The 24,899-nt window shown below is 46.4% G+C and overlaps 11 non-coding genes across 11 annotated transcripts; all 11 read left to right on the forward strand.

The window, feature by feature from the left end:
- The first annotated feature begins 709 nt into the window (after positions 1-709).
- On the forward strand, positions 710-782 carry trnai-uau (transfer RNA isoleucine (anticodon UAU)). The gene has a single exon. It is a non-coding gene; the product is annotated as a tRNA-Ile (tRNA).
- A 2,861-nt stretch (positions 783-3,643) lies between these two features.
- On the forward strand, positions 3,644-3,716 carry trnav-uac (transfer RNA valine (anticodon UAC)). The gene has a single exon. It is a non-coding gene; the product is annotated as a tRNA-Val (tRNA).
- Positions 3,717-6,577: 2,861 nt separating this feature from the next.
- trnav-uac (transfer RNA valine (anticodon UAC)) lies at positions 6,578-6,650 on the forward strand. The gene has a single exon. It is a non-coding gene; the product is annotated as a tRNA-Val (tRNA).
- A 2,861-nt stretch (positions 6,651-9,511) lies between these two features.
- Positions 9,512-9,584, forward strand: trnav-uac (transfer RNA valine (anticodon UAC)). Its single transcript has one exon. It is a non-coding gene; the product is annotated as a tRNA-Val (tRNA).
- Positions 9,585-12,445: 2,861 nt separating this feature from the next.
- On the forward strand, positions 12,446-12,518 carry trnav-uac (transfer RNA valine (anticodon UAC)). The gene has a single exon. It is a non-coding gene; the product is annotated as a tRNA-Val (tRNA).
- Positions 12,519-15,378: 2,860 nt separating this feature from the next.
- Positions 15,379-15,451, forward strand: trnav-uac (transfer RNA valine (anticodon UAC)). The gene has a single exon. It is a non-coding gene; the product is annotated as a tRNA-Val (tRNA).
- Positions 15,452-17,111: 1,660 nt separating this feature from the next.
- Positions 17,112-17,193, forward strand: trnal-aag (transfer RNA leucine (anticodon AAG)). The gene has a single exon. It is a non-coding gene; the product is annotated as a tRNA-Leu (tRNA).
- A 1,125-nt stretch (positions 17,194-18,318) lies between these two features.
- Positions 18,319-18,391, forward strand: trnai-uau (transfer RNA isoleucine (anticodon UAU)). Its single transcript has one exon. It is a non-coding gene; the product is annotated as a tRNA-Ile (tRNA).
- Positions 18,392-20,051: 1,660 nt separating this feature from the next.
- trnal-aag (transfer RNA leucine (anticodon AAG)) lies at positions 20,052-20,133 on the forward strand. Its single transcript has one exon. It is a non-coding gene; the product is annotated as a tRNA-Leu (tRNA).
- A 1,125-nt stretch (positions 20,134-21,258) lies between these two features.
- On the forward strand, positions 21,259-21,331 carry trnav-uac (transfer RNA valine (anticodon UAC)). The gene has a single exon. It is a non-coding gene; the product is annotated as a tRNA-Val (tRNA).
- A 2,867-nt stretch (positions 21,332-24,198) lies between these two features.
- Positions 24,199-24,271, forward strand: trnav-uac (transfer RNA valine (anticodon UAC)). The gene has a single exon. It is a non-coding gene; the product is annotated as a tRNA-Val (tRNA).
- Positions 24,272-24,899: the final 628 nt, after the last annotated feature.

Below are 24,899 nucleotides of genomic sequence, written 5' to 3' on the forward strand. Positions count from 1 at the left end.
ACTGTGATTGGTGAAATTCACTTTTTATGGCCCATTCTTATTATGTTCTTTTCTTGTCTCTTTGCAGCATTGTCTGGGAAGTGGTGGTGCACTCAGGCTCCAGTATGTTTGAAAGAGTAGTTTGGAATTGCCCTGTTGTTAGTTGTGTGATTACGTTATGGCTCATGCCCCCTGACTGTCTCACATTTAGCATTCAAGCTCGCTGTGTCTGAAAATGCATTTGGTTTTCCCGTTTTGTTTGTGTTCCGTGTTAAATGCTTTCTGTTTTGCGATTCGCTCAATACATTACGAATTAACAGGGTTTCTGAGGTAACTTCCAGCTGCAAAAATCCTCAACTGAGAATCTGGGAAATTTTCACGGAGTATGGTCAGTCGGAGCAAAAGTAAGGAAGTCGTTCGTTTCTGCAGTGTTTCACAATGCTACCTTTCCCGTGAGCAGTCGAACAGACGAAAAGATTTTGCCACAGACTGCGACGGTAAGCTCCGCAAAAACGTAATTCTTTAAAGCAGGTGTAAGCGACACAACGTTATTGGGGTACACCGCGTGGAAACAGATACTTCGGTGTATTTCTTCCATGCTCACCACATAGCCAAAATTAAACAAGTCCCATTAAACAACGAGCTAACGGAAACAGAAAGGTGAAAGGTCGAATGGCTTCAACTTTCAGTGCTGGATGCCACTGAGCTGCAGCGGGGACGACCGAGGCTTGTTTCTGTAGTGTAGTGGTCATCACGTTCGCCTTATACGCGAAAGGTCCCCAGTTCGAAACTGGGCAGAAACTGCTTTGCTCTTCAACTGCAGCCTTTGACATCGACAAGAACGGAGCTTTCTTGCTTGCTTTCCCATGTGCAAACCTGCCTTCGAGTTTGCTCGAATAAATCATCGCTCGTAGTGCAATGCAATGCCGCTCCGTTTAATTACTGTGCAAAAGCATTGTAAAGTTTTTCTCCAACCTGGTTCTGATCATATGCCATTCTGTTTGAGAGTGTAGTTACCCCCTTCTGATCCTTCCACGAAAAGCATTACCGCATTCGCATTCCTTGCGCAGGCGGCCCGGTTCAAAGACAGGGAAGAAGCTGATGTGCTGGTGTCACAGTGCACCACGGATTCCTCAACTAGTCTGTCTGTCAAATGTATCCCAAAGTCGTCTCTGAAAGACCTCATTTGGAAGGTGTCTGTCGTTATTCAACGTGTGAGAATTGGCACCAGAGGTCCTGAATCATGTTTTGGAGCAGTTCGCACGTTAGTGGCTCATTCAATCAGCAACAGCAATGAAAGAAATTCCACTCTCAGAGGAACCTCTGGACCTGTGCTTTCATAGCGTCGCTAGTATTAAGGTGCGCCCCGAGATCTAAGCCAGGTTGGAACGGAAACGGAGGAATCGACAGAGAGGCTACAGAATGACATCGCATCCATTTGGTTTTCATTAAATCACTGACGAGCAGGAAAATGTAAACGGGGAGGGCGAGTGGGGAAGTGAGGCAGTTGCAGCTCTGGAGAAAGTCCTTCGTTGTGATTCACTCAGCAACCAGAGACGTGACGGTGACTCAGGCGTGAGAGCTCTTCACATCGTGAACAAAAAGCAATCAAGGGCAGTTAGCACCTCTTCCGGAGTGGGGGTGGGGTGAGGTAATTACCTTTTGACTTCTGTTACTATGTTCGGAAACTGCCTTTTGGATTGAGGTGAAGAGAAACTGCATTTCTAAAAAGCACCATGGAACTTGTTAAACTTTATTGAGTCGCTTATTCTCATCGATTCCCACACAGGTTTCCAACTCAGTTGGTATCCATGAGGCTCATGTCCAGGTGCAATCTGCAGCAAATTGCACGGTTAGGTAAAAGGCAAGGAAAGTGGCCTCTCGAACCGGCCCCGAGGTCAGACCTTCCTCACAATGTAATCTGTCCTTCTCGGATTGTAATGCTACCTCCGGTTTTAGGGTGGAACATTCTTTGGGAACCTTATTCTGCAAAACAGACACAGTGACTGAAACTATGCTGCACGGTATGATTTGGGACACGGCCTGCTCAGCTTTGTGCATTTCCCCTGTAGTCCGGTGTGTTTCATGTTCCGTGTAAACGTGAAAGTTGTCCTGTTTCGAGCAATGGGTGAAATCATTGAGCAAAGCAAGAATCGAAATTGCAGTAATGTCAAGTAGCTCATGGTAATTTGACCCAATCATAACCGATCATATATTCTCACGCACTCACAGATACATCTGTAGCTGAATCGAAGTCTGAGAAGATAGACTCAGTTTACCAGTGATTTTTGTCTGGATTGATGGGCTATCGTTAACTGCTGAGAAATTGATATTGTAGACGGGCACATCCCAGCAGCTGTGCGAGTCGGAGAGGGATCATGGAACCCTTTTCACGTGAGTTTACATCTGTTGTTATGCAGGAACACAATTGGAAGTGCAAGAAAATGGAGTCGTGGGCGTGTTGGTAGTGTGGCCGAGCGGTCTAAGGCGCTGGATTAAGGCTCCAGTCTCGACAGAGGCGTGGGTTCGAATCCCTCCGCTGCCATTTCTGCGGAGCAGCTAGTTTAAATGCTGTTTCGATCCCCTGCGGCATTTCTGTTTGAAGCAAAATGAGTTTGCTTCCCGGGGAATTGATTGTGGTGTTGGTAAGTGCCGAATTTTCCAAAGTGTCTGTGCTGTCATGCTCGTGTTCGCCTCCCGCGCGGAAAATCGCCAGCGGCTCTACTCTTGCTTTCTGTTCCAGGCAAGTTGAGCTTTTACTGGAACCGAATGGAGACTGCTATTTCATCGTTGTTGCGAAACAGAGTCCTACGGTGACTCGACTCGTCGTTATTTGGTTTTCTGGCCAATGAGAAAATCGTTCCAATGTATTTCGATGTCATATGTTATTGAATTTCTCCCACTTCCTTCATTTCAGTCCTGGAGTCATCGGAAGGGAAAGGTAATCTAATCGAGACTGTGATTGGTGAAATTCACTTTTTATGGCCCATTCTTATTATGTTCTTTTCTTGTCTCTTTGCAGCATTGTCTGGGAAGTGGTGGTGCACTCAGGCTCCAGTATGTTTGAAAGAGTAGTTTGGAATTGCCCTGTTGTTAGTTGTGTGATTACGTTATGGCTCATGCCCCCTGACTGTCTCACATTTAGCATTCAAGCTCGCTGTGTCTGAAAATGCATTTGGTTTTCCCGTTTTGTTTGTGTTCCGTGTTAAATGCTTTCTGTTTTGCGATTCGCTCAATACATTACGAATTAACAGGGTTTCTGAGGTAACTTCCAGCTGCAAAAATCCTCAACTGAGAATCTGGGAAATTTTCACGGAGTATGGTCAGTCGGAGCAAAAGTAAGGAAGTCGTTCGTTTCTGCAGTGTTTCACAATGCTACCTTTCCCGTGAGCAGTCGAACAGACGAAAAGATTTTGCCACAGACTGCGACGGTAAGCTCCGCAAAAACGTAATTCTTTAAAGCAGGTGTAAGCGACACAACGTTATTGGGGTACACCGCGTGGAAACAGATACTTCGGTGTATCTCGTCCATGCTCACCACATAGCCAAAATTAAACAAGTCCCATTAAACAACGAGCTAACGGAAACAGAAAGGTGAAAGGTCGAATGGCTTCAACTTTCAGTGCTGGATGCCACTGAGCTGCAGCGGGGACGACCGAGGCTTGTTTCTGTAGTGTAGTGGTCATCACGTTCGCCTTACACGCGAAAGGTCCCCAGTTCGAAACTGGGCAGAAACTGCTTTGCTCTTCAACTGCAGCCTTTGACATCGACAAGAACGGAGCTTTCTTGCTTGCTTTCCCATGTGCAAACCTGCCTTCGAGTTTGCTCGAATAAATCGTCGCTCGTAGTGCAATGCAATGCCGCTCCGTTTAATTACTGTGCAAAAGCATTGTAAAGTTTTTCTCCAACCTGGTTCTGATCATATGCCATTCTGTTTGAGAGTGTAGTTACCCCCTTCTGATCCTTCCACGAAAAGCATTACCGCATTCGCATTCCTTGCGCAGGCGGCCCGGTTCAAAGACAGGGAAGAAGCTGATGTGCTGGTGTCACAGTGCACCACGGATTCCTCAACTAGTCTGTCTGTCAAATGTATCCCAAAGTCGTCTCTGAAAGACCTCATTTGGAAGGTGTCTGTCGTTATTCAACGTGTGAGAATTGGCACCAGAGGTCCTGAATCATGTTTTGGAGCAGTTCGCACGTTAGTGGCTCATTCAATCAGCAACAGCAATGAAAGAAATTCCACTCTCAGAGGAACCTCTGGACCTGTGCTTTCATAGCGTCGCTAGTATTAAGGTGCGCCCCGAGATCTAAGCCAGGTTGGAACGGAAACGGAGGAATCGACAGAGAGGCTACAGAATGACATCGCATCCATTTGGTTTTCATTAAATCACTGACGAGCAGGAAAATGTAAACGGGGAGGGCGAGTGGGGAAGTGAGGCAGTTGCAGCTCTGGAGAAAGTCCTTCGTTGTGATTCACTCAGCAACCAGAGACGTGACGGTGACTCAGGCGTGAGAGCTCTTCACATCGTGAACAAAAAGCAATCAAGGGCAGTTAGCACCTCTTCCGGAGTGGGGGTGGGGTGAGGTAATTACCTTTTGACTTCTGTTACTATGTTCGGAAACTGCCTTTTGGATTGAGGTGAAGAGAAACTGCATTTCTAAAAAGCACCATGGAACTTGTTAAACTTTATTGAGTCGCTTATTCTCATCGATTCCCACACAGGTTTCCAACTCAGTTGGTATCCATGAGGCTCATGTCCAGGTGCAATCTGCAGCAAATTGCACGGTTAGGTAAAAGGCAAGGAAAGTGGCCTCTCGAACCGGCCCCGAGGTCAGACCTTCCTCACAATGTAATCTGTCCTTCTCGGATTGTAATGCTACTTCCGGTTTTAGGGTGGAACATTCTTTGGGAACCTTATTCTGCAAAACAGACACAGTGACTGAAACTATGCTGCACGGTATGATTTGGGACACGGCCTGCTCAGCTTTGTGCATTTCCCCTGTAGTCCGGTGTGTTTCATGTTCCGTGTAAACGTGAAAGTTGTCCTGTTTCGAGCAATGGGTGAAATCATTGAGCAAAGCAAGAATCGAAATTGCAGTAATGTCAAGTAGCTCATGGTAATTTGACCCAATCATAACCGATCATATATTCTCACGCACTCACAGATACATCTGTAGCTGAATCGAAGTCTGAGAAGATAGACTCAGTTTACCAGTGATTTTTGTCTGGATTGATGGGCTATCGTTAACTGCTGAGAAATTGATATTGTAGACGGGCACATCCCAGCAGCTGTGCGAGTCGGAGAGGGATCATGGAACCCTTTTCACGTGAGTTTACATCTGTTGTTATGCAGGAACACAATTGGAAGTGCAAGAAAATGGAGTCGTGGGCGTGTTGGTAGTGTGGCCGAGCGGTCTAAGGCGCTGGATTAAGGCTCCAGTCTCGACAGAGGCGTGGGTTCGAATCCCTCCGCTGCCATTTCTGCGGAGCAGCTAGTTTAAATGCTGTTTCGATCCCCTGCGGCATTTCTGTTTGAAGCAAAATGAGTTTGCTTCCCGGGGAATTGATTGTGGTGTTGGTAAGTGCCGAATTTTCCAAAGTGTCTGTGCTGTCATGCTCGTGTTCGCCTCCCGCGCGGAAAATCGCCAGCGGCTCTACTCTTGCTTTCTGTTCCAGGCAAGTTGAGCTTTTACTGGAACCGAATGGAGACTGGTATTTCATCGTTGTTGCGAAACAGAGTCCTACGGTGACTCGACTCGTCGTTATTTGGTTTTCTGGCCAATGAGAAAATCGTTCCAATGTATTTCGATGTCATATGTTATTGAATTTCTCCCACTTCCTTCATTTCAGTCCTGGAGTCATCGGAAGGGAAAGGTAATCTAATCGAGACTGTGATTGGTGAAATTCACTTTTTATGGCCCATTCTTATTATGTTCTTTTCTTGTCTCTTTGCAGCATTGTCTGGGAAGTGGTGGTGCACTCAGGCTCCAGTATGTTTGAAAGAGTAGTTTGGAATTGCCCTGTTGTTAGTTGTGTGATTACGTTATGGCTCATGCCCCCTGACTGTCTCACATTTAGCATTCAAGCTCGCTGTGTCTGAAAATGCATTTGGTTTTCCCGTTTTGTTTGTGTTCCGTGTTAAATGCTTTCTGTTTTGCGATTCGCTCAATACATTACGAATTAACAGGGTTTCTGAGGTAACTTCCAGCTGCAAAAATCCTCAACTGAGAATCTGGGAAATTTTCACGGAGTATGGTCAGTCGGAGCAAAAGTAAGGAAGTCGTTCGTTTCTGCAGTGTTTCACAATGCTACCTTTCCCGTGAGCAGTCGAACAGACGAAAAGATTTTGCCACAGACTGCGACGGTAAGCTCCGCAAAAACGTAATTCTTTAAAGCAGGTGTAAGCGACACAACGTTATTGGGGTACACCGCGTGGAAACAGATACTTCGGTGTATCTCGTCCATGCTCACCACATAGCCAAAATTAAACAAGTCCCATTAAACAACGAGCTAACGGAAACAGAAAGGTGAAAGGTCGAATGGCTTCAACTTTCAGTGCTGGATGCCACTGAGCTGCAGCGGGGACGACCGAGGCTTGTTTCTGTAGTGTAGTGGTCATCACGTTCGCCTTACACGCGAAAGGTCCCCAGTTCGAAACTGGGCAGAAACTGCTTTGCTCTTCAACTGCAGCCTTTGACATCGACAAGAACGGAGCTTTCTTGCTTGCTTTCCCATGTGCAAACCTGCCTTCGAGTTTGCTCGAATAAATCGTCGCTCGTAGTGCAATGCAATGCCGCTCCGTTTAATTACTGTGCAAAAGCATTGTAAAGTTTTTCTCCAACCTGGTTCTGATCATATGCCATTCTGTTTGAGAGTGTAGTTACCCCCTTCTGATCCTTCCACGAAAAGCATTACCGCATTCGCATTCCTTGCGCAGGCGGCCCGGTTCAAAGACAGGGAAGAAGCTGATGTGCTGGTGTCACAGTGCACCACGGATTCCTCAACTAGTCTGTCTGTCAAATGTATCCCAAAGTCGTCTCTGAAAGACCTCATTTGGAAGGTGTCTGTCGTTATTCAACGTGTGAGAATTGGCACCAGAGGTCCTGAATCATGTTTTGGAGCAGTTCGCACGTTAGTGGCTCATTCAATCAGCAACAGCAATGAAAGAAATTCCACTCTCAGAGGAACCTCTGGACCTGTGCTTTCATAGCGTCGCTAGTATTAAGGTGCGCCCCGAGATCTAAGCCAGGTTGGAACGGAAACGGAGGAATCGACAGAGAGGCTACAGAATGACATCGCATCCATTTGGTTTTCATTAAATCACTGACGAGCAGGAAAATGTAAACGGGGAGGGCGAGTGGGGAAGTGAGGCAGTTGCAGCTCTGGAGAAAGTCCTTCGTTGTGATTCACTCAGCAACCAGAGACGTGACGGTGACTCAGGCGTGAGAGCTCTTCACATCGTGAACAAAAAGCAATCAAGGGCAGTTAGCACCTCTTCCGGAGTGGGGGTGGGGTGAGGTAATTACCTTTTGACTTCTGTTACTATGTTCGGAAACTGCCTTTTGGATTGAGGTGAAGAGAAACTGCATTTCTAAAAAGCACCATGGAACTTGTTAAACTTTATTGAGTCGCTTATTCTCATCGATTCCCACACAGGTTTCCAACTCAGTTGGTATCCATGAGGCTCATGTCCAGGTGCAATCTGCAGCAAATTGCACGGTTAGGTAAAAGGCAAGGAAAGTGGCCTCTCGAACCGGCCCCGAGGTCAGACCTTCCTCACAATGTAATCTGTCCTTCTCGGATTGTAATGCTACTTCCGGTTTTAGGGTGGAACATTCTTTGGGAACCTTATTCTGCAAAACAGACACAGTGACTGAAACTATGCTGCACGGTATGATTTGGGACACGGCCTGCTCAGCTTTGTGCATTTCCCCTGTAGTCCGGTGTGTTTCATGTTCCGTGTAAACGTGAAAGTTGTCCTGTTTCGAGCAATGGGTGAAATCATTGAGCAAAGCAAGAATCGAAATTGCAGTAATGTCAAGTAGCTCATGGTAATTTGACCCAATCATAACCGATCATATATTCTCACGCACTCACAGATACATCTGTAGCTGAATCGAAGTCTGAGAAGATAGACTCAGTTTACCAGTGATTTTTGTCTGGATTGATGGGCTATCGTTAACTGCTGAGAAATTGATATTGTAGACGGGCACATCCCAGCAGCTGTGCGAGTCGGAGAGGGATCATGGAACCCTTTTCACGTGAGTTTACATCTGTTGTTATGCAGGAACACAATTGGAAGTGCAAGAAAATGGAGTCGTGGGCGTGTTGGTAGTGTGGCCGAGCGGTCTAAGGCGCTGGATTAAGGCTCCAGTCTCGACAGAGGCGTGGGTTCGAATCCCTCCGCTGCCATTTCTGCGGAGCAGCTAGTTTAAATGCTGTTTCGATCCCCTGCGGCATTTCTGTTTGAAGCAAAATGAGTTTGCTTCCCGGGGAATTGATTGTGGTGTTGGTAAGTGCCGAATTTTCCAAAGTGTCTGTGCTGTCATGCTCGTGTTCGCCTCCCGCGCGGAAAATCGCCAGCGGCTCTACTCTTGCTTTCTGTTCCAGGCAAGTTGAGCTTTTACTGGAACCGAATGGAGACTGGTATTTCATCGTTGTTGCGAAACAGAGTCCTACGGTGACTCGACTCGTCGTTATTTGGTTTTCTGGCCAATGAGAAAATCGTTCCAATGTATTTCGATGTCATATGTTATTGAATTTCTCCCACTTCCTTCATTTCAGTCCTGGAGTCATCGGAAGGGAAAGGTAATCTAATCGAGACTGTGATTGGTGAAATTCACTTTTTATGGCCCATTCTTATTATGTTCTTTTCTTGTCTCTTTGCAGCATTGTCTGGGAAGTGGTGGTGCACTCAGGCTCCAGTATGTTTGAAAGAGTAGTTTGGAATTGCCCTGTTGTTAGTTGTGTGATTACGTTATGGCTCATGCCCCCTGACTGTCTCACATTTAGCATTCAAGCTCGCTGTGTCTGAAAATGCATTTGGTTTTCCCGTTTTGTTTGTGTTCCGTGTTAAATGCTTTCTGTTTTGCGATTCGCTCAATACATTACGAATTAACAGGGTTTCTGAGGTAACTTCCAGCTGCAAAAATCCTCAACTGAGAATCTGGGAAATTTTCACGGAGTATGGTCAGTCGGAGCAAAAGTAAGGAAGTCGTTCGTTTCTGCAGTGTTTCACAATGCTACCTTTCCCGTGAGCAGTCGAACAGACGAAAAGATTTTGCCACAGACTGCGACGGTAAGCTCCGCAAAAACGTAATTCTTTAAAGCAGGTGTAAGCGACACAACGTTATTGGGGTACACCGCGTGGAAACAGATACTTCGGTGTATCTCGTCCATGCTCACCACATAGCCAAAATTAAACAAGTCCCATTAAACAACGAGCTAACGGAAACAGAAAGGTGAAAGGTCGAATGGCTTCAACTTTCAGTGCTGGATGCCACTGAGCTGCAGCGGGGACGACCGAGGCTTGTTTCTGTAGTGTAGTGGTCATCACGTTCGCCTTACACGCGAAAGGTCCCCAGTTCGAAACTGGGCAGAAACTGCTTTGCTCTTCAACTGCAGCCTTTGACATCGACAAGAACGGAGCTTTCTTGCTTGCTTTCCCATGTGCAAACCTGCCTTCGAGTTTGCTCGAATAAATCGTCGCTCGTAGTGCAATGCAATGCCGCTCCGTTTAATTACTGTGCAAAAGCATTGTAAAGTTTTTCTCCAACCTGGTTCTGATCATATGCCATTCTGTTTGAGAGTGTAGTTACCCCCTTCTGATCCTTCCACGAAAAGCATTACCGCATTCGCATTCCTTGCGCAGGCGGCCCGGTTCAAAGACAGGGAAGAAGCTGATGTGCTGGTGTCACAGTGCACCACGGATTCCTCAACTAGTCTGTCTGTCAAATGTATCCCAAAGTCGTCTCTGAAAGACCTCATTTGGAAGGTGTCTGTCGTTATTCAACGTGTGAGAATTGGCACCAGAGGTCCTGAATCATGTTTTGGAGCAGTTCGCACGTTAGTGGCTCATTCAATCAGCAACAGCAATGAAAGAAATTCCACTCTCAGAGGAACCTCTGGACCTGTGCTTTCATAGCGTCGCTAGTATTAAGGTGCGCCCCGAGATCTAAGCCAGGTTGGAACGGAAACGGAGGAATCGACAGAGAGGCTACAGAATGACATCGCATCCATTTGGTTTTCATTAAATCACTGACGAGCAGGAAAATGTAAACGGGGAGGGCGAGTGGGGAAGTGAGGCAGTTGCAGCTCTGGAGAAAGTCCTTCGTTGTGATTCACTCAGCAACCAGAGACGTGACGGTGACTCAGGCGTGAGAGCTCTTCACATCGTGAACAAAAAGCAATCAAGGGCAGTTAGCACCTCTTCCGGAGTGGGGGTGGGGTGAGGTAATTACCTTTTGACTTCTGTTACTATGTTCGGAAACTGCCTTTTGGATTGAGGTGAAGAGAAACTGCATTTCTAAAAAGCACCATGGAACTTGTTAAACTTTATTGAGTCGCTTATTCTCATCGATTCCCACACAGGTTTCCAACTCAGTTGGTATCCATGAGGCTCATGTCCAGGTGCAATCTGCAGCAAATTGCACGGTTAGGTAAAAGGCAAGGAAAGTGGCCTCTCGAACCGGCCCCGAGGTCAGACCTTCCTCACAATGTAATCTGTCCTTCTCGGATTGTAATGCTACCTCCGGTTTTAGGGTGGAACATTCTTTGGGAACCTTATTCTGCAAAACAGACACAGTGACTGAAACTATGCTGCACGGTATGATTTGGGACACGGCCTGCTCAGCTTTGTGCATTTCCCCTGTAGTCCGGTGTGTTTCATGTTCCGTGTAAACGTGAAAGTTGTCCTGTTTCGAGCAATGGGTGAAATCATTGAGCAAAGCAAGAATCGAAATTGCAGTAATGTCAAGTAGCTCATGGTAATTTGACCCAATCATAACCGATCATATATTCTCACGCACTCACAGATACATCTGTAGCTGAATCGAAGTCTGAGAAGATAGACTCAGTTTACCAGTGATTTTTGTCTGGATTGATGGGCTATCGTTAACTGCTGAGAAATTGATATTGTAGACGGGCACATCCCAGCAGCTGTGCGAGTCGGAGAGGGATCATGGAACCCTTTTCACGTGAGTTTACATCTGTTGTTATGCAGGAACACAATTGGAAGTGCAAGAAAATGGAGTCGTGGGCGTGTTGGTAGTGTGGCCGAGCGGTCTAAGGCGCTGGATTAAGGCTCCAGTCTCGACAGAGGCGTGGGTTCGAATCCCTCCGCTGCCATTTCTGCGGAGCAGCTAGTTTAAATGCTGTTTCGATCCCCTGCGGCATTTCTGTTTGAAGCAAAATGAGTTTGCTTCCCGGGGAATTGATTGTGGTGTTGGTAAGTGCCGAATTTTCCAAAGTGTCTGTGCTGTCATGCTCGTGTTCGCCTCCCGCGCGGAAAATCGCCAGCGGCTCTACTCTTGCTTTCTGTTCCAGGCAAGTTGAGCTTTTACTGGAACCGAATGGAGACTGGTATTTCATCGTTGTTGCGAAACAGAGTCCTACGGTGACTCGACTCGTCGTTATTTGGTTTTCTGGCCAATGAGAAAATCGTTCCAATGTATTTCGATGTCATATGTTATTGAATTTCTCCCACTTCCTTCATTTCAGTCCTGGAGTCATCGGAAGGGAAAGGTAATCTAATCGAGACTGTGATTGGTGAAATTCACTTTTTATGGCCCATTCTTATTATGTTCTTTTCTTGTCTCTTTGCAGCATTGTCTGGGAAGTGGTGGTGCACTCAGGCTCCAGTATGTTTGAAAGAGTAGTTTGGAATTGCCCTGTTGTTAGTTGTGTGATTACGTTATGGCTCATGCCCCCTGACTGTCTCACATTTAGCATTCAAGCTCGCTGTGTCTGAAAATGCATTTGGTTTTCCCGTTTTGTTTGTGTTCCGTGTTAAATGCTTTCTGTTTTGCGATTCGCTCAATACATTACGAATTAACAGGGTTTCTGAGGTAACTTCCAGCTGCAAAAATCCTCAACTGAGAATCTGGGAAATTTTCACGGAGTATGGTCAGTCGGAGCAAAAGTAAGGAAGTCGTTCGTTTCTGCAGTGTTTCACAATGCTACCTTTCCCGTGAGCAGTCGAACAGACGAAAAGATTTTGCCACAGACTGCGACGGTAAGCTCCGCAAAAACGTAATTCTTTAAAGCAGGTGTAAGCGACACAACGTTATTGGGGTACACCGCGTGGAAACAGATACTTCGGTGTATCTCGTCCATGCTCACCACATAGCCAAAATTAAACAAGTCCCATTAAACAACGAGCTAACGGAAACAGAAAGGTGAAAGGTCGAATGGCTTCAACTTTCAGTGCTGGATGCCACTGAGCTGCAGCGGGGACGACCGAGGCTTGTTTCTGTAGTGTAGTGGTCATCACGTTCGCCTTACACGCGAAAGGTCCCCAGTTCGAAACTGGGCAGAAACTGCTTTGCTCTTCAACTGCAGCCTTTGACATCGACAAGAACGGAGCTTTCTTGCTTGCTTTCCCATGTGCAAACCTGCCTTCGAGTTTGCTCGAATAAATCGTCGCTCGTAGTGCAATGCAATGCCGCTCCGTTTAATTACTGTGCAAAAGCATTGTAAAGTTTTTCTCCAACCTGGTTCTGATCATATGCCATTCTGTTTGAGAGTGTAGTTACCCCCTTCTGATCCTTCCACGAAAAGCATTACCGCATTCGCATTCCTTGCGCAGGCGGCCCGGTTCAAAGACAGGGAAGAAGCTGATGTGCTGGTGTCACAGTGCACCACGGATTCCTCAACTAGTCTGTCTGTCAAATGTATCCCAAAGTCGTCTCTGAAAGACCTCATTTGGAAGGTGTCTGTCGTTATTCAACGTGTGAGAATTGGCACCAGAGGTCCTGAATCATGTTTTGGAGCAGTTCGCACGTTAGTGGCTCATTCAATCAGCAACAGCAATGAAAGAAATTCCACTCTCAGAGGAACCTCTGGACCTGTGCTTTCATAGCGTCGCTAGTATTAAGGTGCGCCCCGAGATCTAAGCCAGGTTGGAACGGAAACGGAGGAATCGACAGAGAGGCTACAGAATGACATCGCATCCATTTGGTTTTCATTAAATCACTGACGAGCAGGAAAATGTAAACGGGGAGGGCGAGTGGGGAAGTGAGGCAGTTGCAGCTCTGGAGAAAGTCCTTCGTTGTGATTCACTCAGCAACCAGAGACGTGACGGTGACTCAGGCGTGAGAGCTCTTCACATCGTGAACAAAAAGCAATCAAGGGCAGTTAGCACCTCTTCCGGAGTGGGGGTGGGGTGAGGTAATTACCTTTTGACTTCTGTTACTATGTTCGGAAACTGCCTTTTGGATTGAGGTGAAGAGAAACTGCATTTCTAAAAAGCACCATGGAACTTGTTAAACTTTATTGAGTCGCTTATTCTCATCGATTCCCACACAGGTTTCCAACTCAGTTGGTATCCATGAGGCTCATGTCCAGGTGCAATCTGCAGCAAATTGCACGGTTAGGTAAAAGGCAAGGAAAGTGGCCTCTCGAACGGCCCCGAGGTCAGACCTTCCTCACAATGTAATCTGTCCTTCTCGGATTGTAATGCTACTTCCGGTTTTAGGGTGGAACATTCTTTGGGAACCTTATTCTGCAAAACAGACACAGTGACTGAAACTATGCTGCACGGTATGATTTGGGACACGGCCTGCTCAGCTTTGTGCATTTCCCCTGTAGTCCGGTGTGTTTCATGTTCCGTGTAAACGTGAAAGTTGTCCTGTTTCGAGCAATGGGTGAAATCATTGAGCAAAGCAAGAATCGAAATTGCAGTAATGTCAAGTAGCTCATGGTAATTTGACCCAATCATAACCGATCATATATTCTCACGCACTCACAGATACATCTGTAGCTGAATCGAAGTCTGAGAAGATAGACTCAGTTTACCAGTGATTTTTGTCTGGATTGATGGGCTATCGTTAACTGCTGAGAAATTGATATTGTAGACGGGCACATCCCAGCAGCTGTGCGAGTCGGAGAGGGATCATGGAACCCTTTTCACGTGAGTTTACATCTGTTGTTATGCAGGAACACAATTGGAAGTGCAAGAAAATGGAGACGTGGGCGTGTTGGTAGTGTGGCCGAGCGGTCTAAGGCGCTGGATTAAGGCTCCAGTCTCGACAGAGGCGTGGGTTCGAATCCCTCCGCTGCCATTTCTGCGGAGCCGCTAGTTTAAATGCTGTTTCGATCCCCTGCGGCATTTCTGTTTGAAGCAAAATGAGTTTGCTTCCCGGGGAATTGATTGTGGTGTTGGTAAGTGCCGAATTTTCCAAAGTGTCTGTGCTGTCATGCTCGTGTTCGCCTCCCGCGCGGAAAATCGCCAGCGGCTCTACTCTTGCTTTCTGTTCCAGGCAAGTTGAGCTTTTACTGGAACCGAATGGAGACTGCTATTTCATCGTTGTTGCGAAACAGAGTCCTACGGTGACTCGACTCGTCGTTATTTGGTTTTCTGGCCAATGAGAAAATCGTTCCAATGTATTTCGATGTCATATGTTATTGAATTTCTCCCACTTCCTTCATTTCAGTCCTGGAGTCATCGGAAGGGAAAGGTAATCTAATCGAGACTGTGATTGGTGAAATTCACTTTTTATGGCCCATTCTTATTATGTTCTTTTCTTGTCTCTTTGCAGCATTGTCTGGGAAGTGGTGGTGCACTCAGGCTCCAGTATGTTTGAAAGAGTAGTTTGGAATTGCCCTGTTGTTAGTTGTGTGATTACGTTATGGCTCATGCCCCCTGACTGTCTCACATTTAGCATTCAAGCTCGCTGTGTCTGAAAATGCATTTGGTTTTCCCGTTTTGTTTGTGGTCCGTGTTAAATGCTTTCTGTTTTGCGATTCGCTCAATACATTACGAATTAACAGGGTTTCTGAGGTAACTTCCAGCTGCAAAAATCCTCAACTGAGAATCTGGGAAATTTTCACGGAGTATGGTCAGTCGGAGCAAAAGTAAGGAAGTCGTTCGTTTCTGCAGTGTTTCACAATGCTACCTTTCCCGTGAGCAGTCGAACAGACGAAAAGATTTTGCCACAGACTGCGACGGTAAGCTCCGCAAAAACGTAATTCTTTAAAGCAGGTGTAAGCGACACAACGTTATTGGGGTACACCGCGTGGAAACAGATACTTCGGTGTATCTCGTCCATGCTCACCACATAGCCAAAATTAAACAAGTCCCATTAAACAACGAGCTAACGGAAACAGAAAGGTGAAAGGTCGAATGGCTTCAACTTTCAGTGCTGGATGCCACTGAGCTGCAGCGGGGACGACCGAGGCTTGTTTCTGTAGTGTAGTGGTCATCACGTTCGCCTTACACGCGAAAGGTCCCCAGTTCGAAACTGGGCAGAAACTGCTTTGCTCTTCAACTGCAGCCTTTGACATCGACAAGAACGGAGCTTTCTTGCTTGCTTTCCCATGTGCAAACCTGCCTTCGAGTTTGCTCGAATAAATCGTCGCTCGTAGTGCAATGCAATGCCGCTCCGTTTAATTACTGTGCAAAAGCATTGTAAAGTTTTTCTCCAACCTGGTTCTGATCATATGCCATTCTGTTTGAGAGTGTAGTTACCCCCTTCTGATCCTTCCACGAAAAGCATTACCGCATTCGCATTCCTTGCGCAGGCGGCCCGGTTCAAAGACAGGGAAGAAGCTGATGTGCTGGTGTCACAGTGCACCACGGATTCCTCAACTAGTCTGTCTGTCCAATGTATCCCAAAGTCGTCTCTGAAAGACCTCATTTGGAAGGTGTCTGTCGTTATTCAACGTGTGAGAATTGGCACCAGAGGTCCTGAATCATGTTTTGGAGCAGTTCGCACGTTAGTGGCTCATTCAATCAGCAACAGCAATGAAAGAAATTCCACTCTCAGAGGAACCTCTGGACCTGTGCTTTCATAGCGTCGCTAGTATTAAGGTGCGCCCCGAGATCTAAGCCAGGTTGGAACGGAAACGGAGGAATCGACAGAGAGGCTACAGAATGACATCGCATCCATTTGGTTTTCATTAAATCACTGACGAGCAGGAAAATGTAAACGGGGAGGGCGAGTGGGGAAGTGAGGCAGTTGCAGCTCTGGAGAAAGTCCTTCGTTGTGATTCACTCAGCAACCAGAGACGTGACGGTGACTCAGGCGTGAGAGCTCTTCACATCGTGAACAAAAAGCAATCAAGGGCAGTTAGCACCTCTTCCGGAGTGGGGGTGGGGTGAGGTAATTACCTTTTGACTTCTGTTACTATGTTCGGAAACTGCCTTTTGGATTGAGGTGAAGAGAAACTGCATTTCTAAAAAGCACCATGGAACTTGTTAAACTTTATTGAGTCGCTTATTCTCATCGATTCCCACACAGGTTTCCAACTCAGTTGGTATCCATGAGGCTCATGTCCAGGTGCAATCTGCAGCAAATTGCACGGTTAGGTAAAAGGCAAGGAAAGTGGCATCTCGAACCGGCCCCGAGGTCAGACCTTCCTCACAATGTAATCTGTCCTTCTCGGATTGTAATGCTACCTCCGGTTTTAGGGTGGAACATTCTTTGGGAACCTTATTCTGCAAAACAGACACAGTGACTGAAACTATGCTGCACGGTATGATTTGGGACACGGCCTGCTCAGCTTTGTGCATTTCCCCTGTAGTCCGGTGTGTTTCATGTTCCGTGTAAACGTGAAAGTTGTCCTGTTTCGAGCAATGGGTGAAATCATTGAGCAAAGCAAGAATCGAAATTGCAGTAATGTCAAGTAGCTCATGGTAATTTGACCCAATCATAATCGATCATATATTCTCACGCACTCACAGATACATCTGTAGCTGAATCGAAGTCTGAGAAGATAGACTCAGTTTACCAGTGATTTTTGTCTGGATTGATGGGCTATCGTTAACTGCTGAGAAATTGATATTGTAGACGGGCACATCCCAGCAGCTGTGCGAGTCGGAGAGGGATCATGGAACCCTTTTCACGTGAGTTTACATCTGTTGTTATGCAGGAACACAATTGGAAGTGCAAGAAAATGGAGTCGTGGGCGTGTTGGTAGTGTGGCCGAGCGGTCTAAGGCGCTGGATTAAGGCTCCAGTCTCGACAGAGGCGTGGGTTCGAATCCCACCGCTGCCATTTCTGCGGAGCAGCTAGTTTAAATGCTGTTTCGATCCCCTGCGGCATTTCTGTTTAAAACAGAAGCAAAATGAGTTTGCTTCCCGGGGAATTGATTGTGGTGTTGGTAAGTGCCGAATTTTCCAAAGTGTCTGTGCTGTCATGCTCGTGTTCGCCTCCCGCGCGGAAAATCGCCAGCGGCTCTACTCTTGCTTTCTGTTCCAGGCAAGTTGAGCTTTTACTGGAACCGAATGGAGACTGCTATTTCATCGTTGTTGCGAAACAGAGTCCTACGGTGACTCGACTCGTCGTTATTTGGTTTTCTGGCCAATGAGAAAATCGTTCCAATGTATTTCGATGTCATATGTTATTGAATTTCTCCCACTTCCTTCATTTCAGTCCTGGAGTCATCGGAAGGGAAAGGTAATCTAATCGAGACTGTGATTGGTGAAATTCACTTTTTATGGCCCATTCTTATTATGTTCTTTTTTTGTCTCTTTGCAGCATTGTCTGGGAAGTGGTGGTGCACTCAAGCTCCAGTATGTTTGAAAGAATAGTTTGGAATTGCCCTGTTGTTAGTTGTGTGATTACGTTATGGCTCATGCCCCCTGACTGTCTCACATTTAGCATTCATGCTCGCTGTGTCTGAAAATGCATTTGGTTTTCCCGTTTTGTTTGTGTTCGGTGTTAAATGCTTTCTGTTTTGCGATTCGCTCAATACATTACGAATTAACAGGGTTTCTGAGGTAACTTCCAGCTGCAAAAATCCTCAACTGAGAATCTGGGTAATTTTCACGGAGTATGGTCAGTCGGAGCAAAAGTAAGGAAGTCGTTCGTTTCTGCAGTGTTTCACAATGCTACCTTTCCCGTGAGCAGTCGAACAGACGAAAAGATTTTGCCACAGACTGCGACGGTAAGCTCCGCAAAAACGTAATTCTTTAAAGCAGGTGTAAGCGACACAACGTTATTGGGGTACACCGCGTGGAAACAGATACTTCGGTGTATTTCTTCCATGCTCACCACATAGCCAAAATTAAACAAGTCCCATTAAACAACGAGCTAACGGAAACAGAAAGGTGAAAGGTCGAATGGCTTCAACTTTCAGTGCTGGATGCCACTGAGCTGCAGCGGGGACGACCGAGGCTTGTTTCTGTAGTGTAGTGGTCATCACGTTCGCCTTATACGCGAAAGGTCCCCAGTTCGAAACTGGGCAGAAACTGCTTTGCTCTTCAACTGCAGCCTTTGACATCGACAAGAACGGAGCTTTCTTGCTTGCTTTCCCATGTGCAAACCTGCCTTCGAGTTTGTTCGAATAAATCGTCGCTCGTAGTGCAATGCAATGCCGCTCCGTTTAATTACTGTGCAAAAGCATTGTAAAGTTTTTCTCCAACCTGGTTCTGATCATATGCCATTCTGTTTGAGAGTGTAGTTACCCCCTTCTGATCCTTCCACGAAAAGCATTACCGCATTCGCATTCCTTGCGCAGGCGGCCCGGTTCAAAGACAGGGAAGAAGCTGATGTGCTGGTGTCACAGTGCACCACGGATTCCTCAACTAGTCTGTCTGTCAAATGTATCCCAAAGTCGTCTCTGAAAGACCTCATTTGGAAGGTGTCTGTCGTTATTCAACGTGTGAGAATTGGCACCAGAGGTCCTGAATCATGTTTTGGAGCAGTTCGCACGTTAGTGGCTCATTCAATCAGCAACAGCAATGAAAGAAATTCCACTCTCAGAGGAACCTCTGGACCTGTGCTTTCATAGCGTCGCTAGTATTAAGGTGCGCCCCGAGATCTAAGCCAGGTTGGAACGGAAACGGAGGAATCGACAGAGAGGCTACAGAATGACATCGCATCCATTTGGTTTTCATTAAATCACTGACGAGCAGGAAAATGTAAACGGGGAGGGCGAGTGGGGAAGTGAGGCAGTTGCAGCTCTGGAGAAAGTCCTTCGTTGTGATTCACTCAGCAACCAGAGACGTGACGGTGACTCAGGCGTGAGAGCTCTTCACATCGTGAACAAAAAGCAATCAAGGGCAGTTAGCACCTCTTCCGGAGTGGGGGTGGGGTGAGGTAATTACCTTTTGACTTCTGTTACTATGTTCGGAAACTGCCTTTTGGATTGAGGTGAAGAGAAACTGCATTTCTAAAAAGCACCATGGAACTTGTTAAACTTTATTGAGTCGCTTATTCTCATCGATTCCCACACAGGTTTCCAACTCAGTTGGTATCCATGAGGCTCATGTCCAGGTGCAATCTGCAGCAAATTGCACGGTTAGGTAAAAGGCAAGGAAAGTGGCATCTCGAACCGGCCCCGAGGTCAGACCTTCCTCACAATGTAATCTGTCCTTCTCGGATTGTAATGCTACCTCCGGTTTTAGGGTGGAACATTCTTTGGGAACCTTATTCTGCAAAACAGACACAGTGACTTAAACTATGCTGCACGGTATGATTTGGGACACGGCCTGCTCAGCTTTGTGCATTTCCCCTGTAGTCCGGTGTGTTTCATGTTCCGTGTAAACGTGAAAGTTGTCCTGTTTCGAGCAATGGGTGAAATCATTGAGCAAAGCAAGAATCGAAATTGCAGTAATGTCAAGTAGCTCATGGTAATTTGACCCAATCATAATCGATCATATATTCTCACGCACTCACAGATACATCTGTAGCTGAATCGAAGTCTGAGAAGATAGACTCAGTTTACCAGTGATTTTTGTCTGGATTGATGGGCTATCGTTAACTGCTGAGAAATTGATATTGTAGACGGGCACATCCCAGCAGCTGTGCGAGTCGGAGAGGGATCATGGAACCCTTTTCACGTGAGTTTACATCTGTTGTTATGCAGGAACACAATTGGAAGTGCAAGAAAATGGAGTCGTGGGCGTGTTGGTAGTGTGGCCGAGCGGTCTAAGGCGCTGGATTAAGGCTCCAGTCTCGACAGAGGCGTGGGTTCGAATCCCACCGCTGCCATTTCTGCGGAGCAGCTAGTTTAAATGCTGTTTCGATCCCCTGCGGCATTTCTGTTTAAAACAGAAGCAAAATGAGTTTGCTTCCCGGGGAATTGATTGTGGTGTTGGTAAGTGCCGAATTTTCCAAAGTGTCTGTGCTGTCATGCTCGTGTTCGCCTCCCGCGCGGAAAATCGCCAGCGGCTCTACTCTTGCTTTCTGTTCCAGGCAAGTTGAGCTTTTACTGGAACCGAATGGAGACTGCTATTTCATCGTTGTTGCGAAACAGAGTCCTACGGTGACTCGACTCGTCGTTATTTGGTTTTCTGGCCAATGAGAAAATCGTTCCAATGTATTTCGATGTCATATGTTATTGAATTTCTCCCACTTCCTTCATTTCAGTCCTGGAGTCATCGGAAGGGAAAGGTAATCTAATCGAGACTGTGATTGGTGAAATTCACTTTTTATGGCCCATTCTTATTATGTTCTTTTCTTGTCTCTTTGCAGCATTGTCTGGGAAGTGGTGGTGCACTCAGGCTCCAGTATGTTTGAAAGAGTAGTTTGGAATTGCCCTGTTGTTAGTTGTGTGATTACGTTATGGCTCATGCCCCCTGACTGTCTCACATTTAGCATTCAAGCTCGCTGTGTCTGAAAATGCATTTGGTTTTCCCGTTTTGTTTGTGTTCCGTGTTAAATGCTTTCTGTTTTGCGATTCGCTCAATACATTACGAATTAACAGGGTTTCTGAGGTAACTTCCAGCTGCAAAAATCCTCAACTGAGAATCTGGGAAATTTTCACGGAGTATGGTCAGTCGGAGCAAAAGTAAGGAAGTCGTTCGTTTCTGCAGTGTTTCACAATGCTACCTTTCCCGTGAGCAGTCGAACAGACGAAAAGATTTTGCCACAGACTGCGACGGTAAGCTCCGCAAAAACGTAATTCTTTAAAGCAGGTGTAAGCGACACAACGTTATTGGGGTACACCGCGTGGAAACAGATACTTCGGTGTATCTCGTCCATGCTCACCACATAGCCAAAATTAAACAAGTCCCATTAAACAACAAGCTAACGGAAACAGAAAGGTGAAAGGTCGAATGGCTTCAACTTTCAGTGCTGGATGCCACTGAGCTGCAGCGGGGACGACCGAGGCTTGTTTCTGTAGTGTAGTGGTCATCACGTTCGCCTTACACGCGAAAGGTCCCCAGTTCGAAACTGGGCAGAAACTGCTTTGCTCTTCAACTGCAGCCTTTGACATCGACAAGAACGGAGCTTTCTTGCTTGCTTTCCCATGTGCAAACCTGCCTTCGAGTTTGCTCGAATAAATCGTCGCTCGTAGTGCAATGCAATGCCGCTCCGTTTAATTACTGTGCAAAAGCATTGTAAAGTTTTTCTCCAACCTGGTTCTGATCATATGCCATTCTGTTTGAGAGTGTAGTTACCCCCTTCTGATCCTTCCACGAAAAGCATTACCGCATTCGCATTCCTTGCGCAGGCGGCCCGGTTCAAAGACAGGGAAGAAGCTGATGTGCTGGTGTCACAGTGCACCACGGATTCCTCAACTAGTCTGTCTGTCAAATGTATCCCAAAGTCGTCTCTGAAAGACCTCATTTGGAAGGTGTCTGTCGTTATTCAACGTGTGAGAATTGGCACCAGAGGTCCTGAATCATGTTTTGGAGCAGTTCGCACGTTAGTGGCTCATTCAATCAGCAACAGCAATGAAAGAAATTCCACTCTCAGAGGAACCTCTGGACCTGTGCTTTCATAGCGTCGCTAGTATTAAGGTGCGCCCCGAGATCTAAGCCAGGTTGGAACGGAAACGGAGGAATCGACAGAGAGGCTACAGAATGACATCGCATCCATTTGGTTTTCATTAAATCACTGACGAGCAGGAAAATGTAAACGGGGAGGGCGAGTGGGGAAGTGAGGCAGTTGCAGCTCTGGAGAAAGTCCTTCGTTGTGATTCACTCAGCAACCAGAGACGTGACGGTGACTCAGGCGTGAGAGCTCTTCACATCGTGAACAAAAAGCAATCAAGGGCAGTTAGCACCTCTTCCGGAGTGGGGGTGGGGTGAGGTAATTACCTTTTGACTTCTGTTACTATGTTCGGAAACTGCCTTTTGGATTGAGGTGAAGAGAAACTGCATTTCTAAAAAGCACCATGGAACTTGTTAAACTTTATTGAGTCGCTTATTCTCATCGATTCCCACACAGGTTTCCAACTCAGTTGGTATCCATGAGGCTCATGTCCAGGTGCAATCTGCAGCAAATTGCACGGTTAGGTAAAAGGCAAGGAAAGTGGCATCTCGAACCGGCCCCGAGGTCAGACCTTCCTCACAATGTAATCTGTCCTTCTCGGATTGTAATGCTACCTCCGGTTTTAGGGTGGAACATTCTTTGGGAACCTTATTCTGCAAAACAGACACAGTGACTGAAACTATGCTGCACGGTATGATTTGGGACACGGCCTGCTCAGCTTTGTGCATTTCCCCTGTAGTCCGGTGTGTTTCATGTTCCGTGTAAACGTGAAAGTTGTCCTGTTTCGAGCAATGGGTGAAATCATTGAGCAAAGCAAGAATCGAAATTGCAGTAATGTCAAGTAGCTCATGGTAATTTGACCCAATCATAATCGATCATATATTCTCACGCACTCACAGATACATCTGTAGCTGAATCGAAGTCTGAGAAGATAGACTCAGTTTACCAGTGATTTTTGTCTGGATTGATGGGCTATCGTTAACTGCTGAGAAATTGATATTGTAGACGGGCACATCCCAGCAGCTGTGCGAGTCGGAGAGGGATCATGGAACCCTTTTCACGTGAGTTTACATCTGTTGTTATGCAGGAACACAATTGGAAGTGCAAGAAAATGGAGTCGTGGGCGTGTTGGTAGTGTGGCCGAGCGGTCTACGGCGCTGGATTAAGGCTCCAGTCTCGACAGAGGCGTGGGTTCGAATCCCACCGCTGCCATTTCTGCGGAGCAGCTAGTTTAAATGCTGTTTCGATCCCCTGCGGCATTTCTGTTTAAAACAGAAGCAAAGTGAGTTTGCTTCCCGGGGAATTGATTGTGGTGTTGGTAAGTGCCGAATTTTCCAAAGTGTCTGTGCTGTCATGCTCGTGTTCGCCTCCCGCGCGGAAAATCGCCAGCGGCTCTACTCTTGCTTTCTGTTCCAGGCAAGTTGAGCTTTTACTGGAACCGAATGGAGACTGCTATTTCATCGTTGTTGCGAAACAGAGTCCTACGGTGACTCGACTCGTCGTTATTTGGTTTTCTGGCCAATGAGAAAATCGTTCCAATGTATTTCGATGTCATATGTTATTGAATTTCTCCCACTTCCTTCATTTCAGTCCTGGAGTCATCGGAAGGGAAAGGTAATCTAATCGAGACTGTGATTGGTGAAATTCACTTTTTATGGCCCATTCTTATTATGTTCTTTTCTTGTCTCTTTGCAGCATTGTCTGGGAAGTGGTGGTGCACTCAGGCTCCAGTATGTTTGAAAGAGTAGTTTGGAATTGCCCTGTTGTTAGTTGTGTGATTACGTTATGGCTCATGCCCCCTGACTGTCTCACATTTAGCATTCAAGCTCGCTGTGTCTGAAAATGCATTTGGTTTTCCCGTTTTGTTTGTGTTCCGTGTTAAATGCTTTCTGTTTTGCGATTCGCTCAATACATTACGAATTAACAGGGTTTCTGAGGTAACTTCCAGCTGCAAAAATCCTCAACTGAGAATCTGGGAAATTTTCACGGAGTATGGTCAGTCGGAGCAAAAGTAAGGAAGTCGTTCGTTTCTGCAGTGTTTCACAATGCTACCTTTCCCGTGAGCAGTCGAACAGACGAAAAGATTTTGCCACAGACTGCGACGGTAAGCTCCGCAAAAACGTAATTCTTTAAAGCAGGTGTAAGCGACACAACGTTATTGGGGTACACCGCGTGGAAACAGATACTTCGGTGTATTTCTTCCATGCTCACCACATAGCCAAAATTAAACAAGTCCCATTAAACAACGAGCTAACGGAAACAGAAAGGTGAAAGGTCGAATGGCTTCAACTTTCAGTGCTGGATGCCACTGAGCTGCAGCGGGGACGACCGAGGCTTGTTTCTGTAGTGTAGTGGTCATCACGTTCGCCTTACACGCGAAAGGTCCCCAGTTCGAAACTGGGCAGAAACTGCTTTGCTCTTCAACTGCAGCCTTTGACATCGACAAGAACGGAGCTTTCTTGCTTGCTTTCCCATGTGCAAACCTGCCTTCGAGTTTGCTCGAATAAATCATCGCTCGTAGTGCAATGCAATGCCGCTCCGTTTAATTACTGTGCAAAAGCATTGTAAAGTTTTTCTCCAACCTGGTTCTGATCATATGCCATTCTGTTTGAGAGTGTAGTTACCCCCTTCTGATCCTTCCACGAAAAGCATTACCGCATTCGCTGATGTGCTGGTGTCACAGTGCACCACGGATTCCTCAACTAGTCTGTCTGTCCAATGTATCCCAAAGTCGTCTCTGAAAGACCTCATTTGGAAGGTGTCTGTCGTTATTCAACGTGTGAGAATTGGCACCAGAGGTCCTGAATCATGTTTTGGAGCAGTTCGCACGTTAGTGGCTCATTCAATCAGCAACAGCAATGAAAGAAATTCCACTCTCAGAGGAACCTCTGGACCTGTGCTTTCATAGCGTCGCTAGTATTAAGGTGCGCCCCGAGATCTAAGCCAGGTTGGAACGGAAACGGAGGAATCGACAGAGAGGCTACAGAATGACATCGCATCCATTTGGTTTTCATTAAATCACTGACGAGCAGGAAAAT

This window comes from Chiloscyllium punctatum, chromosome 18 (genome assembly GCF_047496795.1).
Source record: "Chiloscyllium punctatum isolate Juve2018m chromosome 18, sChiPun1.3, whole genome shotgun sequence".
NCBI lineage: Eukaryota > Metazoa > Chordata > Chondrichthyes > Orectolobiformes > Hemiscylliidae > Chiloscyllium > Chiloscyllium punctatum.